Raw genomic sequence first — 11,225 nt, 5'->3', positions numbered from 1 at the left:
GCCATTCACACGTCCCTGTGTCTTCTCAGGACAGAGGGAAACTCTATGCAGAAATTCACACGGGCGTTTGGAAGTTACCCACGCCTGTATGTAGTTCAGGGTCAAACACAGTGGTACACACACGCCATTGCATCTTTTGGGATAGATCTCTGAATCTCTAATAAGTGCTTATGTGTTAAGAATGCAAAGTATTCTTTCCTTATGATGAGCATTACTTTTATTAGGTTTAAGAGCTAATACATGTGTATTTGTGTTCTTTTGCGCATGTAGGGTTGTGAAGCTAAGTATTAAGAAAAGAAGCCAAAAGTAGATCATGAACGCACTATTTGGTGAAATCTTGGAAGGAACAAACGTGAAGACACAAGTGGGGCTCTAAGATACGTGAATGTGTGCCAACCTCCATGTATTCAAGTCATTATAATGAGTTGAAGGGGCATGAAGGCAGTCACATTTGCTTATCCCGACTTGTGCATTGATAGCAAGATCTTCACTAATGAGACCTTTGATTGAAGAAGAGTTACAATCTACGGCATAAACATGTGCCCGTTTATGTTGCCTCGATAAAAAGTGGATTCGGGAGTGTGTTTGGCCTGGGGGTACTGTCTCAAGTACTGTAGCAAATCTCGGTAGCAATTATTGTAGTAGTTAGTATTCATAGTCGACAGAAAATCATAATTCAAGAAAATCCACACGGGCATGTGGAAATTCCACAGGGGCATGTGGAACATCGACATGCCCGTGTGGATGCTCGATTCCAGCTTATTTAGAGCCATTTTTCATCCCGATTTCACCATCCCTTTTTCTATCTTTTGTCCAACTTTTGAGAGGCCGACGGCTAGTTTTCAAAGAGGCTTTGGCAAGGCTTTTGGAGTGGTTCTACGGCTTTGACACCGCTTTTCTCTTGGAAGATAGTTATTGGTCGGGCTTTCATCGGCACTGATCCGGCGAGGTGTGCCCGAGGCTTAACAAGGGTACCTTTGGAGAGGACGAGGCCACTCCACAAGACCATCGACACAAATATGGAGGGGGTTTAACTGGGAATTTGGATTTCATTATTATGCTTTCCTTAATTGATGTTGTTAATTGAGTTCTAATCTTGAATTCTTGTTGAATGATTTCACCCTTCGAGTGATACTAGGCTTGAGAGACCATCTTGGTAACCTTTGCAGATGAGAGACACACCATGAGGGGTTAGAAAAAGCAAGGTTGGAGAGGGTCGAGAGGGTGAGTGGAGAGATAGCAGAGCATCTACTTTCTCCTCCGATGTGATTTGTCCTACCTCTACATTCCAAGAGTTCTTTGCGGTTATAGTAGAGTTAATGGGCTAAGGGATGACTTCCAGTGGTGCTCAGTTGCATAGGCAACGAAGTGAAGCGTTGAAGTGACTTTAGCACCTAGGGCTTAGTTGTGACTAGGGTCTTTCGCCTGGACCAAAGGGTTAGATCTATACATTCAAATAGGGTTTATCACTTAGAATCCCTAGAGTGTCTTGTAACTCTACACAGTGTGAGGTGTTGAGATTGATCGATTTCTCCGCCGGGACATTGTGTAGAGTTAGTCACGGTTGACTTTAGGTTTGGGACCATGTGTTTAGGGATTTCCATGACTCATTAAGAGTCAATTAGGAGACATCATAGTTGGTCTTGCACTTAAAACATTAGTCCTAGTGGGAGCATTGTCCGAGTGCACCCTTCTGTCGATTACCTTTCCTCTCATTTTATCGTGCCTCTCTTTCTTAATTCTTTTAGTCTTTTTCATACCAATCTTAATCACACCATCATTGATTCATTCTCATCCTTGTTAAATAGAAATCATTGTGTTTTGATTCACTATTCTTTATGGATACGATACCCACTCATCTAGGACTTATTACTTCGACAAACCCATGCACTTACGGGTCACACGCAAGGGCCATTATCATGTTTTAGGCGCCGTTGCCGGGGAATAGGTGTTTTAGAAACAATTTGCACTTTGCTATTTTAGGTATTTATCATTCATTCTATTTTACACTTTCTTATTCTTCCATCATTCTCATTTGTTTTCTTTTGTCATGTCTTACTTTTTCATGCAAGGAGTTTAAATGATGATTGATCCGCTCATTGCTCTGTATTCTCGAGTTGAAGCTCTGAGTGAAAAAGTTGATAGAATTATTGCTTCACAATAACAGAGCATTCCTTGTTGCAACACATATCATCCAATTAAAAAATGCTACCCAAACTTCTTGTGGAATAGATGACCCACCTGTGCTAAGATTGGACAATTTCCAACACAAATTGTTTCCTTGGAGGCCAAAGGTAAGATGGTTGGACACTACAAAAAATATTCCTCCCCGGCAAGTACATTTTTGGTTTATAGGAAGTAGCTATGCAATGTCTAGTCTAGAGGAACACACTCTTTTCAAAGCCCCGATAAGGTAAGGAAGAGGTACGTCAAGGCTAAGTGACGTAAAACAAGTGATTCTGGGAGGCAACCCTAAGTTTTTAATGTTTTTCTAGTTTTTAGTTAGTATTTGCATGAATAAAGGTTTGAGTGTTAGTGTCTAGATCTTTTAGATGCTTTTACTGTGCTTTTCTTGTTGATCATTTGGTGTTATCATGTGTTTAAATGTATATGGTGAAGTTGTTGGTCATTTGAGCGAGTTTGTTGTGTTTTCCATGTTATATTTTGCATGATAGGGCAAGCATTGAGTGTATTGAGATATTCAGGAATTTTCTATAGAGCCCGCAGTTTTTTTAAGTCATCCAGAGAAAACACACGGCCGTGTGGAATTTCCACACGGCCGTGTGTCTCTACTGTGTGCTATTCCCGAGAGGACACAGGAACGTGGACTCGGCCCTATGAACGACCTTGTGATTGTCACACGCCCATGGGTAATTTCCGCACGGGCGTGCGTCTTCTTGTAGAGACTCAGATTTTCCTCGAGAAGACACTGGAGCATGGACTTGCCCCTGTGGATGACCTTGTGATAACCACACGGGCATGGATAATTTCCACACGCCCGTGTAGATCTCTGCAGAAGAGCTCTCCTCCATCCCGAGAATACACAGGGGCATGTGGATGCCCCTGAGAGCTGCCCTGTGAATGTCCAAGCCCATGGGGAATTTTCGAACGGGCGTGTGACACTAAGAAGAATTTCTCGGGTTGGACAAAGAATACATAGGGGCAATGCGTCTACCCCTGTGGGCCAGTCATACGGGCGTGGGGAATTTCCACACACCTTTGTGGATGCATTTAGAAGCATAGGGTATGATCCCGAGAAACCAAAGGAGCGTGCGTCTGTCCCTATGGGTCTCTCTTGGGGAGTCACACAGGCGTGAGTAATTTCCACATGCCAATGTGGATGTACAGAACTCAAAACGGCTGCTTTTTCTCTTTCTAAATTTATTTTGCCTTTTCATCTTTTCACTCCCAAACATTTTTAGAATACCGAGGGGATTTTACTATGTATTGCATGTTTTTACTTTTGAGTTTATTATTAATTGTATCTTGCTCCATGGAGAGCTAAAACTCCTAGTGGGTACTTGGATTTTGTAAACCCTAGGATGCTTTTTGTTTCATTGACCTTTTATTAAGCTTTCCTTAATTGATGTTTCTAATTGAGTTCTAATCTTGAATGCTTGTTGAATGATTTCTCCCTTAGAGTGACACTGGGGTTGAGAGACCATCTTGGTAACCTTTGTGGATGAGTGACACACCATGAGGGTTAGACAAAGCAAGGTTGGAGAGGGTCAAGAGGATGAGTCGAGAGGTAGCAGAATGTCCCCTTTCTCCTCCGATGTGATTTATCCTACTTCCAGGTTCCAAGAGTTCTTTGCAGTCATAGTAGAGTGAATGGGCTACGGGATGACCTTCGCTGGGGCTTAGTTGCACAGGCAACAGAGTGAAGCGTTGAAGTGACTTTAGCACCTAGGGCTTAGTGGTGACTAGGGGTCTTTCGCCTGGACCAAAGGGTTAGATCTATACATTGAATAGGGTTTATCACTTGGAATCCCTTGAGTGTCTTGCAACTCTACACAGTGTGAGATGTTGAGATTGATCGATTTCTTCATCGGGACATAGTGTAGAGTTAGTCACAGTTAACCTTAGATTTTGGACCGTGTGTTTAAGCATTTCCACGACTCATTAAGCGTCAATTAGGAGACATAGTAGTTTGTCTTGCACTTGAAACATTAATCCTAAGGGAAGCATTGTCCGAGTACCTGACTTCTATCGATTGCCTTTCCTCTCATTTTATCATGCCTCTCTTTCTTATTTCTTTTAGTCTTTTCATATCAATGTTATTCACACTATCATTGATTAATTCTCATTCTAGTTAAATAGCAATCGTTGTATTTGTATTCACTATTCTCTGTGGATATTATACCCACTCACGTGGGATTTATTAGTTCAACAAACGCGTGCACTTGCGGGTCACACGCAAGGGGCGTTGTCAACCTCTATAGAGAAACACATGCCCATGTGAAAAATCCACAAGGGCATGTGACCATCACAAGGTTGTTCACAAGGGGTAGACACATGCCCTTGTATCCTCTCGGGATGAGCTCTGAACAAAAACACACTCCCGTGTAGAATTTCCATATGGTCGTTTGCCTTCTTTAAATGACTTAGAAAAAACGACAGACTCTTCAGAAAATTTTTGCATATTTATATACACTCAAAGCCTGCTTATACTATGAAAAATTGACCACTGAATCATGAAAAACACGCTCAAATGACCAAGAAACTTCGCCAATCACATTTAAGCACACTAAAACACCAACAATCCATGAGAAAAATACAGCAATAGCATGTAAAGGATCAAAACACCCACACTCAAACTCTTATTCATGGAAGTACTAAACTAATACCTAGAAAAAATAGTAAAAACTTGGGATGCATCCCAAGAAGCGCTTGTGTAATGTCACTTAGCTCGACGTACCTGTCCTTACTTCACGGGGGCTCATGAATGAAGGTTTCCCTCTTACCCATTACTTAAAAGCATGATGAACATAGTCTTTTGAAGGTAGAGGGGAGTTATTGAGTTTGTTACCTCACAAGTGTTCGTCACTCTTACTCCGTTCTTCCACATCGCCATTTGCCTTAGGGTGTTTCTTGTGACGTCTCTTTGAGTGCTTCATCTTCGAGAGCATCGTCTTCATGATCCCCGGATAGGATGCACCTTGTCATCTAGACCAAGCATCCTAACTTCTTCGTTCTCCATCTCTTGGTCAAGCAATCCCTCGTACTAGTCCGGACACATCATATCCTGCAGGTGCTCATCGACAATCTCATCAATAACATCTAAAAAATAACAAGTGTCATGAAAGTCAAGAGAGTGCTTCATTGCTTCGGCAAGACGATATGTGATCTTTTCTTCTCCAATGCGCAATGTCATCTCGCCTCCATCCATGTCAATAAGTGCCTTGGAGGTTCGTAAGAAAGGTCTTCCTAGGATCAATGGAACCTCCACATCCTCATCAACATCAAGCACAACAAAATCTGCAAGAAAAATATAGCTATCAACCTTCACTAAAACATCTTCAATTATACCTCTAGGATGACAAATGTAGCTATCGGCCAACTATGAAAGTCATGCGGATTAGCCTTGGTTATCCTAACCCTAATTTCTGAAACAATGGGTACTGCATGACATTTATAATAGCTCCCGAATCTGCCAAAGTTTTTTCTTCCCCCAAACCAACGATTACACAAAGTATGATGAAGCTTCCCAGACATTTCATTTTGTTTGGCAACTTTTTCTGTAGTATTTCCGAACAATTTTTCTTCCAATACCACAGCCACACTTTCCTCCATCTTCCTCTTCTTAGTCAAGAGGTCCTTTAAGAACTTTACATAACGAGGCATTTGGGACAATGCCTCTACGAACGGAATGTTGATGTGCATCTGTTTAAAGAGATCCAGAAATTTCCAGTTTTGCTCTTCAGTTTGATCCTTCTTCAAACGTGCCAGATAAGGAATTCTTGGAGCAAACGAAGGGGTGACACAGCTGGCCCCTTCTACTTGTCTTGCCCCTTATCTTTTGGCTTATCTAGAGGAATTTCAGCAGCCTTCCAAGTGGGGGTTTTCTCTTAAGCAATTTCAGAATCTTTCTCGGCAATTAGCTTCTCTTGGAGCTCTCGACCACTCCTCAAAGTGATCGCTTTAAGTTGCTCTCGTGGGTTAGTCTCGGTGTTACTTGGCAAGCTTCCTAGAGGAAGTTCCTCCAATGACTTCGTTATTTGTCCCAGTTTATTCTCCACATTATGTAGTGAAGCAGTGTGATTTCGGATTGTTGCCTCCATATTTTGGAACCTTGTGTCGCTTGATTGAATAAACTTTGAGAAACCACTTTCCAATTTTGAAACTCTCTCCGGAATCAAAGGTGTTTGCTGAAATTCTGGTGGGGCAACCACTTTTTGCTATCCTTGATTTCCCCATGAAAGATTTGGGTGGTTTAGCCACCCTTGGTCATAGTTGTTTCTATAAAGATTGCCTTATCATCTTCCCAAATTGCCCACAAAGTCTACTTGTTCAGTTGGGGCGGAAGTAGCAATCGAAATAGGACAATCGGATGGCATATGCAAACCCCCACAATGATCACAACATGTGATTGAGGCTACCATTGGTGAAGTCAATGTATCCAATTTCTTGCTTAATACCTCTACTTGGGCTGCCAAGGATGTAACCACATCAATTTCATGGAGTCCAGCCACTTTCTCCTTGCATTCTATTGGTAGCTTTTCAAACAAATTTCTTTAATCAATTATCAAGCTTCTTCGAGGGTCTTGTTCCCCATTGTACCTCCTACGGCGGCATCTAGAACTTGTTTGTTGCTTGAGCTCAGCCAGTTATAAAATGTACTAATGATCATCCACTCGGGGAACCCATGTTGTGGACACTTCCTCAAGAGGTCCTTGAATTGTTCCCAAGTCTCAAACAAAGTTTCAAGCTCCATCTAAACAAATGAAGATATCCCATTATGAAGGTTTACCGATTTTCCCTGAGGGAAGTACCTTACAAGGAAAGCTTAGACCATTTCCTTCAATGTTGTGATGGAAGCTCTTGCCAATGAATGGAGCCACTGTTTGGCCCTTCCTTTCAGAGAGAATGGGAAAGGCCTCAAGCGAATTGCATCATTAGAAACCCAATTGATCTTTTGAACCATTTGAATAAAAGCTGGCTTTAACACAAAATTCTAGGGTGCTACCAGGTGGCCTCACAATGCTCAATAGTGTCCCATGAATAGTAGGTCTAACAAAATCTGAAAGTGTTCTTCGTTGGCCCTCTTGTTCAGCCATGTTTTCAAATTCTTCACCCTCTATTTAAGCTGAATAATTTTGTTCTTACACAAGTTCTTTACCCCTTCTACGAAGTGTTCGTTCAAGTTTAGGATCTTCTTCAACCAATATCGAGGGTTCCCTCGGGTGATAACCTGGAGCTGCAACTAAAGAAAGAAGAACAAATTAGAATGATGGAAGAATAAGAAAGTGTGAAATAGAATAAATGGTGAATAGTTAAAATAGCAAAGTGCAAAGTGCTTCGAAAACGCCTATTCCCCAGCAACGGTGCCAAAAATTTGACAAACAACCCTTTTGCTTGTTGTAATGCAAGTGCATGGGTTTGTCGAAGTAATAATACCTAGGTGAGTGGGTTATCATATCTACAGGGAATAGTGATCAAAAACACAAATATTGCTATCTAAGTAAGTGAAGATAAATCGATGGTGATGTGAACAAGAATCAATGCACAAAGAACTAAGAAAAGGAAAAGGAAATGCAAGTTAATGATAAGAGAGGCAATCGACAAAAAGTGGGGTACCCGGACATTCCTTATCCTAGGGCTAATGTTTCAAGTGCAAGACCAATCATTATGTCTCCTAATTGATGTTTAATGAGTCGTGGAAATCCTAAAACACACGTCTCCAAACATAAGGTCAACCGTGACTAACCCTACCCTATTCCCTGATAGAAAAATCGCTCAGTCTTGACGCCTCAGACTATATGGGGTTGCTTAAAGCTCTAGTGACTCCAAGTGATAAACCCTATTCCCTTAATGTAGATCTAACCCTTTGGTCCAGGTGAAAGACCCTAGTCACAATTAAGCCCTAGATACTAAGGATTACTTCAATGCTTCACTCTGTTGCTCGCGCAACTAAGCCCCAACGGAGTTCGTCTCTTAGCACTTCACTCTATAGTGATAGCAAAGTACTCTTGGAACGTGGAGGTAGAATAAATAACAAAAGAGGGGAAAGGGGATATTCCGCTACCTCTCGACTCATCCTCTCAACCCTCTCCAACCTAGCATTGTCTAACCCTTATGGTGAGTCACTCATCCAAAAAGGCTATCAAGATGGATTCTCAGCACTAGTGTCACTCTAAGGGAAAAATCAACCCAACAAGCATTCAAGATTGGAACTCAATTAAAGATATCAATTAAAGAAAGCATAATAAAAGGTCAATGAAACAATATCATCCTAGGGTTTACAAGTCCAAGTACCCTCTAGGGGTTTAGCTCTCTATGGAGCACAACACAATCAATAATGAAATCAAAAGTAAAGATATGCAATCCATGGAAAACCCCCTCAGTCTTCATGTCGATGGTCTTGTGGAATGGTCGTGCCTTCTCCAAAGGTCCTCTCCTCAAGCCTAGGGCACACCTCGCCGGATCGATGTCGACGAAAGCTTCCCCAATAACTCTCTTCCAAAGGAACGCAATGTCGAAGGCCGTGAAACCTCCCGAAAGACCTAGCCAAAGCCTCTCCAAAACCCTAGCCGTGGCCGCCTCCAAAGATGGTGAAGAGATGGGGAAAAAAATATGGGAAAAGGATTCTTTTCTCAGGCTGAAATCACGACTTAAATACACTCCCGAATCAACACTTTTCATGCTACAGTAACTTGCTACAGTATTCTACCAAAACCACTCCCGAATCCACACTTTTTATCAAGGCAACATAGACAAGCACACGTCTATGTTGTAGATCCTTTCGCGTCTTCAATAAGGGATAAGATTGACGAAGATCTTCCTAGCATTACACAAGTCAAAATACACAAATGTGACCACCTTTGTGCCCCTCCAAACCATGTAATTGCTTGAGCACAAGGAGGTTGGCACATATTCACATATCTTCAAGCACAACTTGTGTGTTCATATTTATTCACTCCAAGATTTCATCAACAAAGTGGAATCGTAATCTACTTCATCTTCCTTCCTCTATATTTGGCTCCACAATCATACATGCACAAAAGTAACACAAATACACATATATTAGTGCTAAAATCTAATAAAAGTAATGCTCATCATAAAAAAAAAGAATACTTTTTATTACTAATAGACAAGCACTTATCAGTTAGCAATGTTTGAGATTATAGATGCAGCTGTGCTAAATCAATCATAACATTCGAATTTATCTTCCAATTGATTTGATTTCATTTTATTTGAAACCTATGTTCAACAACTATCTTTTTCATGTAAGACAAAGTTTGAAATTCAAAATGAATGATAGGTTAGCAATCTGATTTGTGTCTCAGTGTGATTGTTGCTGCTATACATGAGTTAGTACATGCAGCTATACTGAATAAATCATAACTTTCTAATTTATCATCCAATGGAGTTCATTTTTATTTTATTTTATTAAATAGCTAAGTTCAACATCTATCTTTTGGATGGACGAAAAAATTTTAAATTCAAACTGAATAATACGTTAGCAATCAGATTTGTATCATAGGTGTGTTTATTATCACAACACATGAGTTTATAGATGCAATTACAGTGAATCAGTCGTAAACTTTTTAATTTATTTGTCTAATTTAGTTGATCTTTACTTATCTGAAATCTATGTTTAACATTTATCTTTTTTATGGATGACAAATTTTGAAATTCAAAATGCATGTTATTTTAGCAATTAAATTTGTGTCAATGGTCTGATTGTTGTAGCTACAATGAGTTTGTAGATACAGCTATGAGAAATTAGTCATAACTTACCTATTTATTATCCAATTAAGTTAAGTTTTGTTTTATTTTGTAGCTATATTAAACATCTATCTTTTCTATTGAGGATAAATTTTTAAATTCAAAATTAATAATAGGTTAGCAATCTAACTTTTTCCCCTATCTAATTGTTGTAGTAACACATGAGTTTATAGATACAACTACACTCAATTAGTCATAACTTTTTAATTTATTGTAAAATTGAGTTGAGTTTTTTTGTATGAAAGCTAAGTTAAACATTTATCCTTTATATGCAAGATAAATTGTGAAATTCAAAATAAATAATAGGTTAGCAAAATGATTTGTTTCACTGGTCTGATTGTTGTAGCTACACATGAGTTTATAGATGCAGCTACATTGAATTAGACATAACTTACTAATTTATTGTCCAATTGAGTCCATTTTTATTTCATTTCAAAGCTAAGTTAAAAATCAACTTTCTAATTTATTGTCCAATTGAGTTGATTTTTGTTTTATTTGAATACTAAGTTCAACATCTATCTTTTTAGTATAGGAAGAATTTCGAAATTCAAAATAAAAGGCAAGTTGGTAAATGATTTGTGTCAACAGTCTGATTGTTGTAGCTACACATTGGTTTATATATGTAGGTACACTAAATCAGTTATAACTTTCTAATCTATTGTCAAATTAAGTTGATTTTTGTTTGATTTTAAAATAAGGTCAGCATATTTCTTTTTGATAAAGGACAAATGAATGACAGGTTAGCAATGTAGGTTTTGTCACCAGTCTAATTGTTATAGCTACACATGAGTTATAGATGCAGCTATGCTAAATGAGTCATAACTTTCTTATTCATCATTCAATTGGATTGCTTTTTATTTTACTTGAAAGCTAAGCTCAACCTCTATATTTTCCATACAAGACAAATTTAGAAATTCAAAATGAATGATAGTTTAGCAATCTGAGTTTTATCACCAGTCTAATTGTTATAGCTACACATCAGTTTATAAATCAAGCTATGTTGAATCAGTCATAACTTTCAAATTTATTGTCAAATTGAGTTGATTTTTATCTTATTTTAAAGCTAAGATCAGCATATATCTATTTGATGGAGGACTAGATTTGAATTTCAAACTGAAGGACATGTTAGTAATCTGAGGTTTATCATCGATTTGATTGTTGTAGTTACACATGAGTTTATAGATGCAACTACGTTGAATCTGTCATAACTTTTTTATTTATTGTCCAATTAAATTGATATTTATTTTACTTGAAAGCTAAGTTCAACATCTATCTTT

The 11,225-nt window shown here is 39.0% G+C and overlaps 1 non-coding gene across 1 annotated transcript; it reads left to right on the top strand.

The window, feature by feature from the left end:
- Positions 1-6,860: 6,860 nt before the first annotated feature.
- On the top strand, positions 6,861-6,967 carry LOC120281178. Its single transcript, XR_005542510.1, has one exon. It is a non-coding gene; the product is annotated as a small nucleolar RNA R71 (small nucleolar RNA).
- Positions 6,968-11,225: the final 4,258 nt, after the last annotated feature.

This window comes from Dioscorea cayenensis, chromosome 2, assembly GCF_009730915.1.
Source record: "Dioscorea cayenensis subsp. rotundata cultivar TDr96_F1 chromosome 2, TDr96_F1_v2_PseudoChromosome.rev07_lg8_w22 25.fasta, whole genome shotgun sequence".
In the NCBI taxonomy this organism is placed as follows: Eukaryota; Viridiplantae; Streptophyta; class Magnoliopsida; order Dioscoreales; family Dioscoreaceae; genus Dioscorea; species Dioscorea cayenensis.
This window is presented reverse-complemented; position numbering and strand designations above follow the sequence as displayed.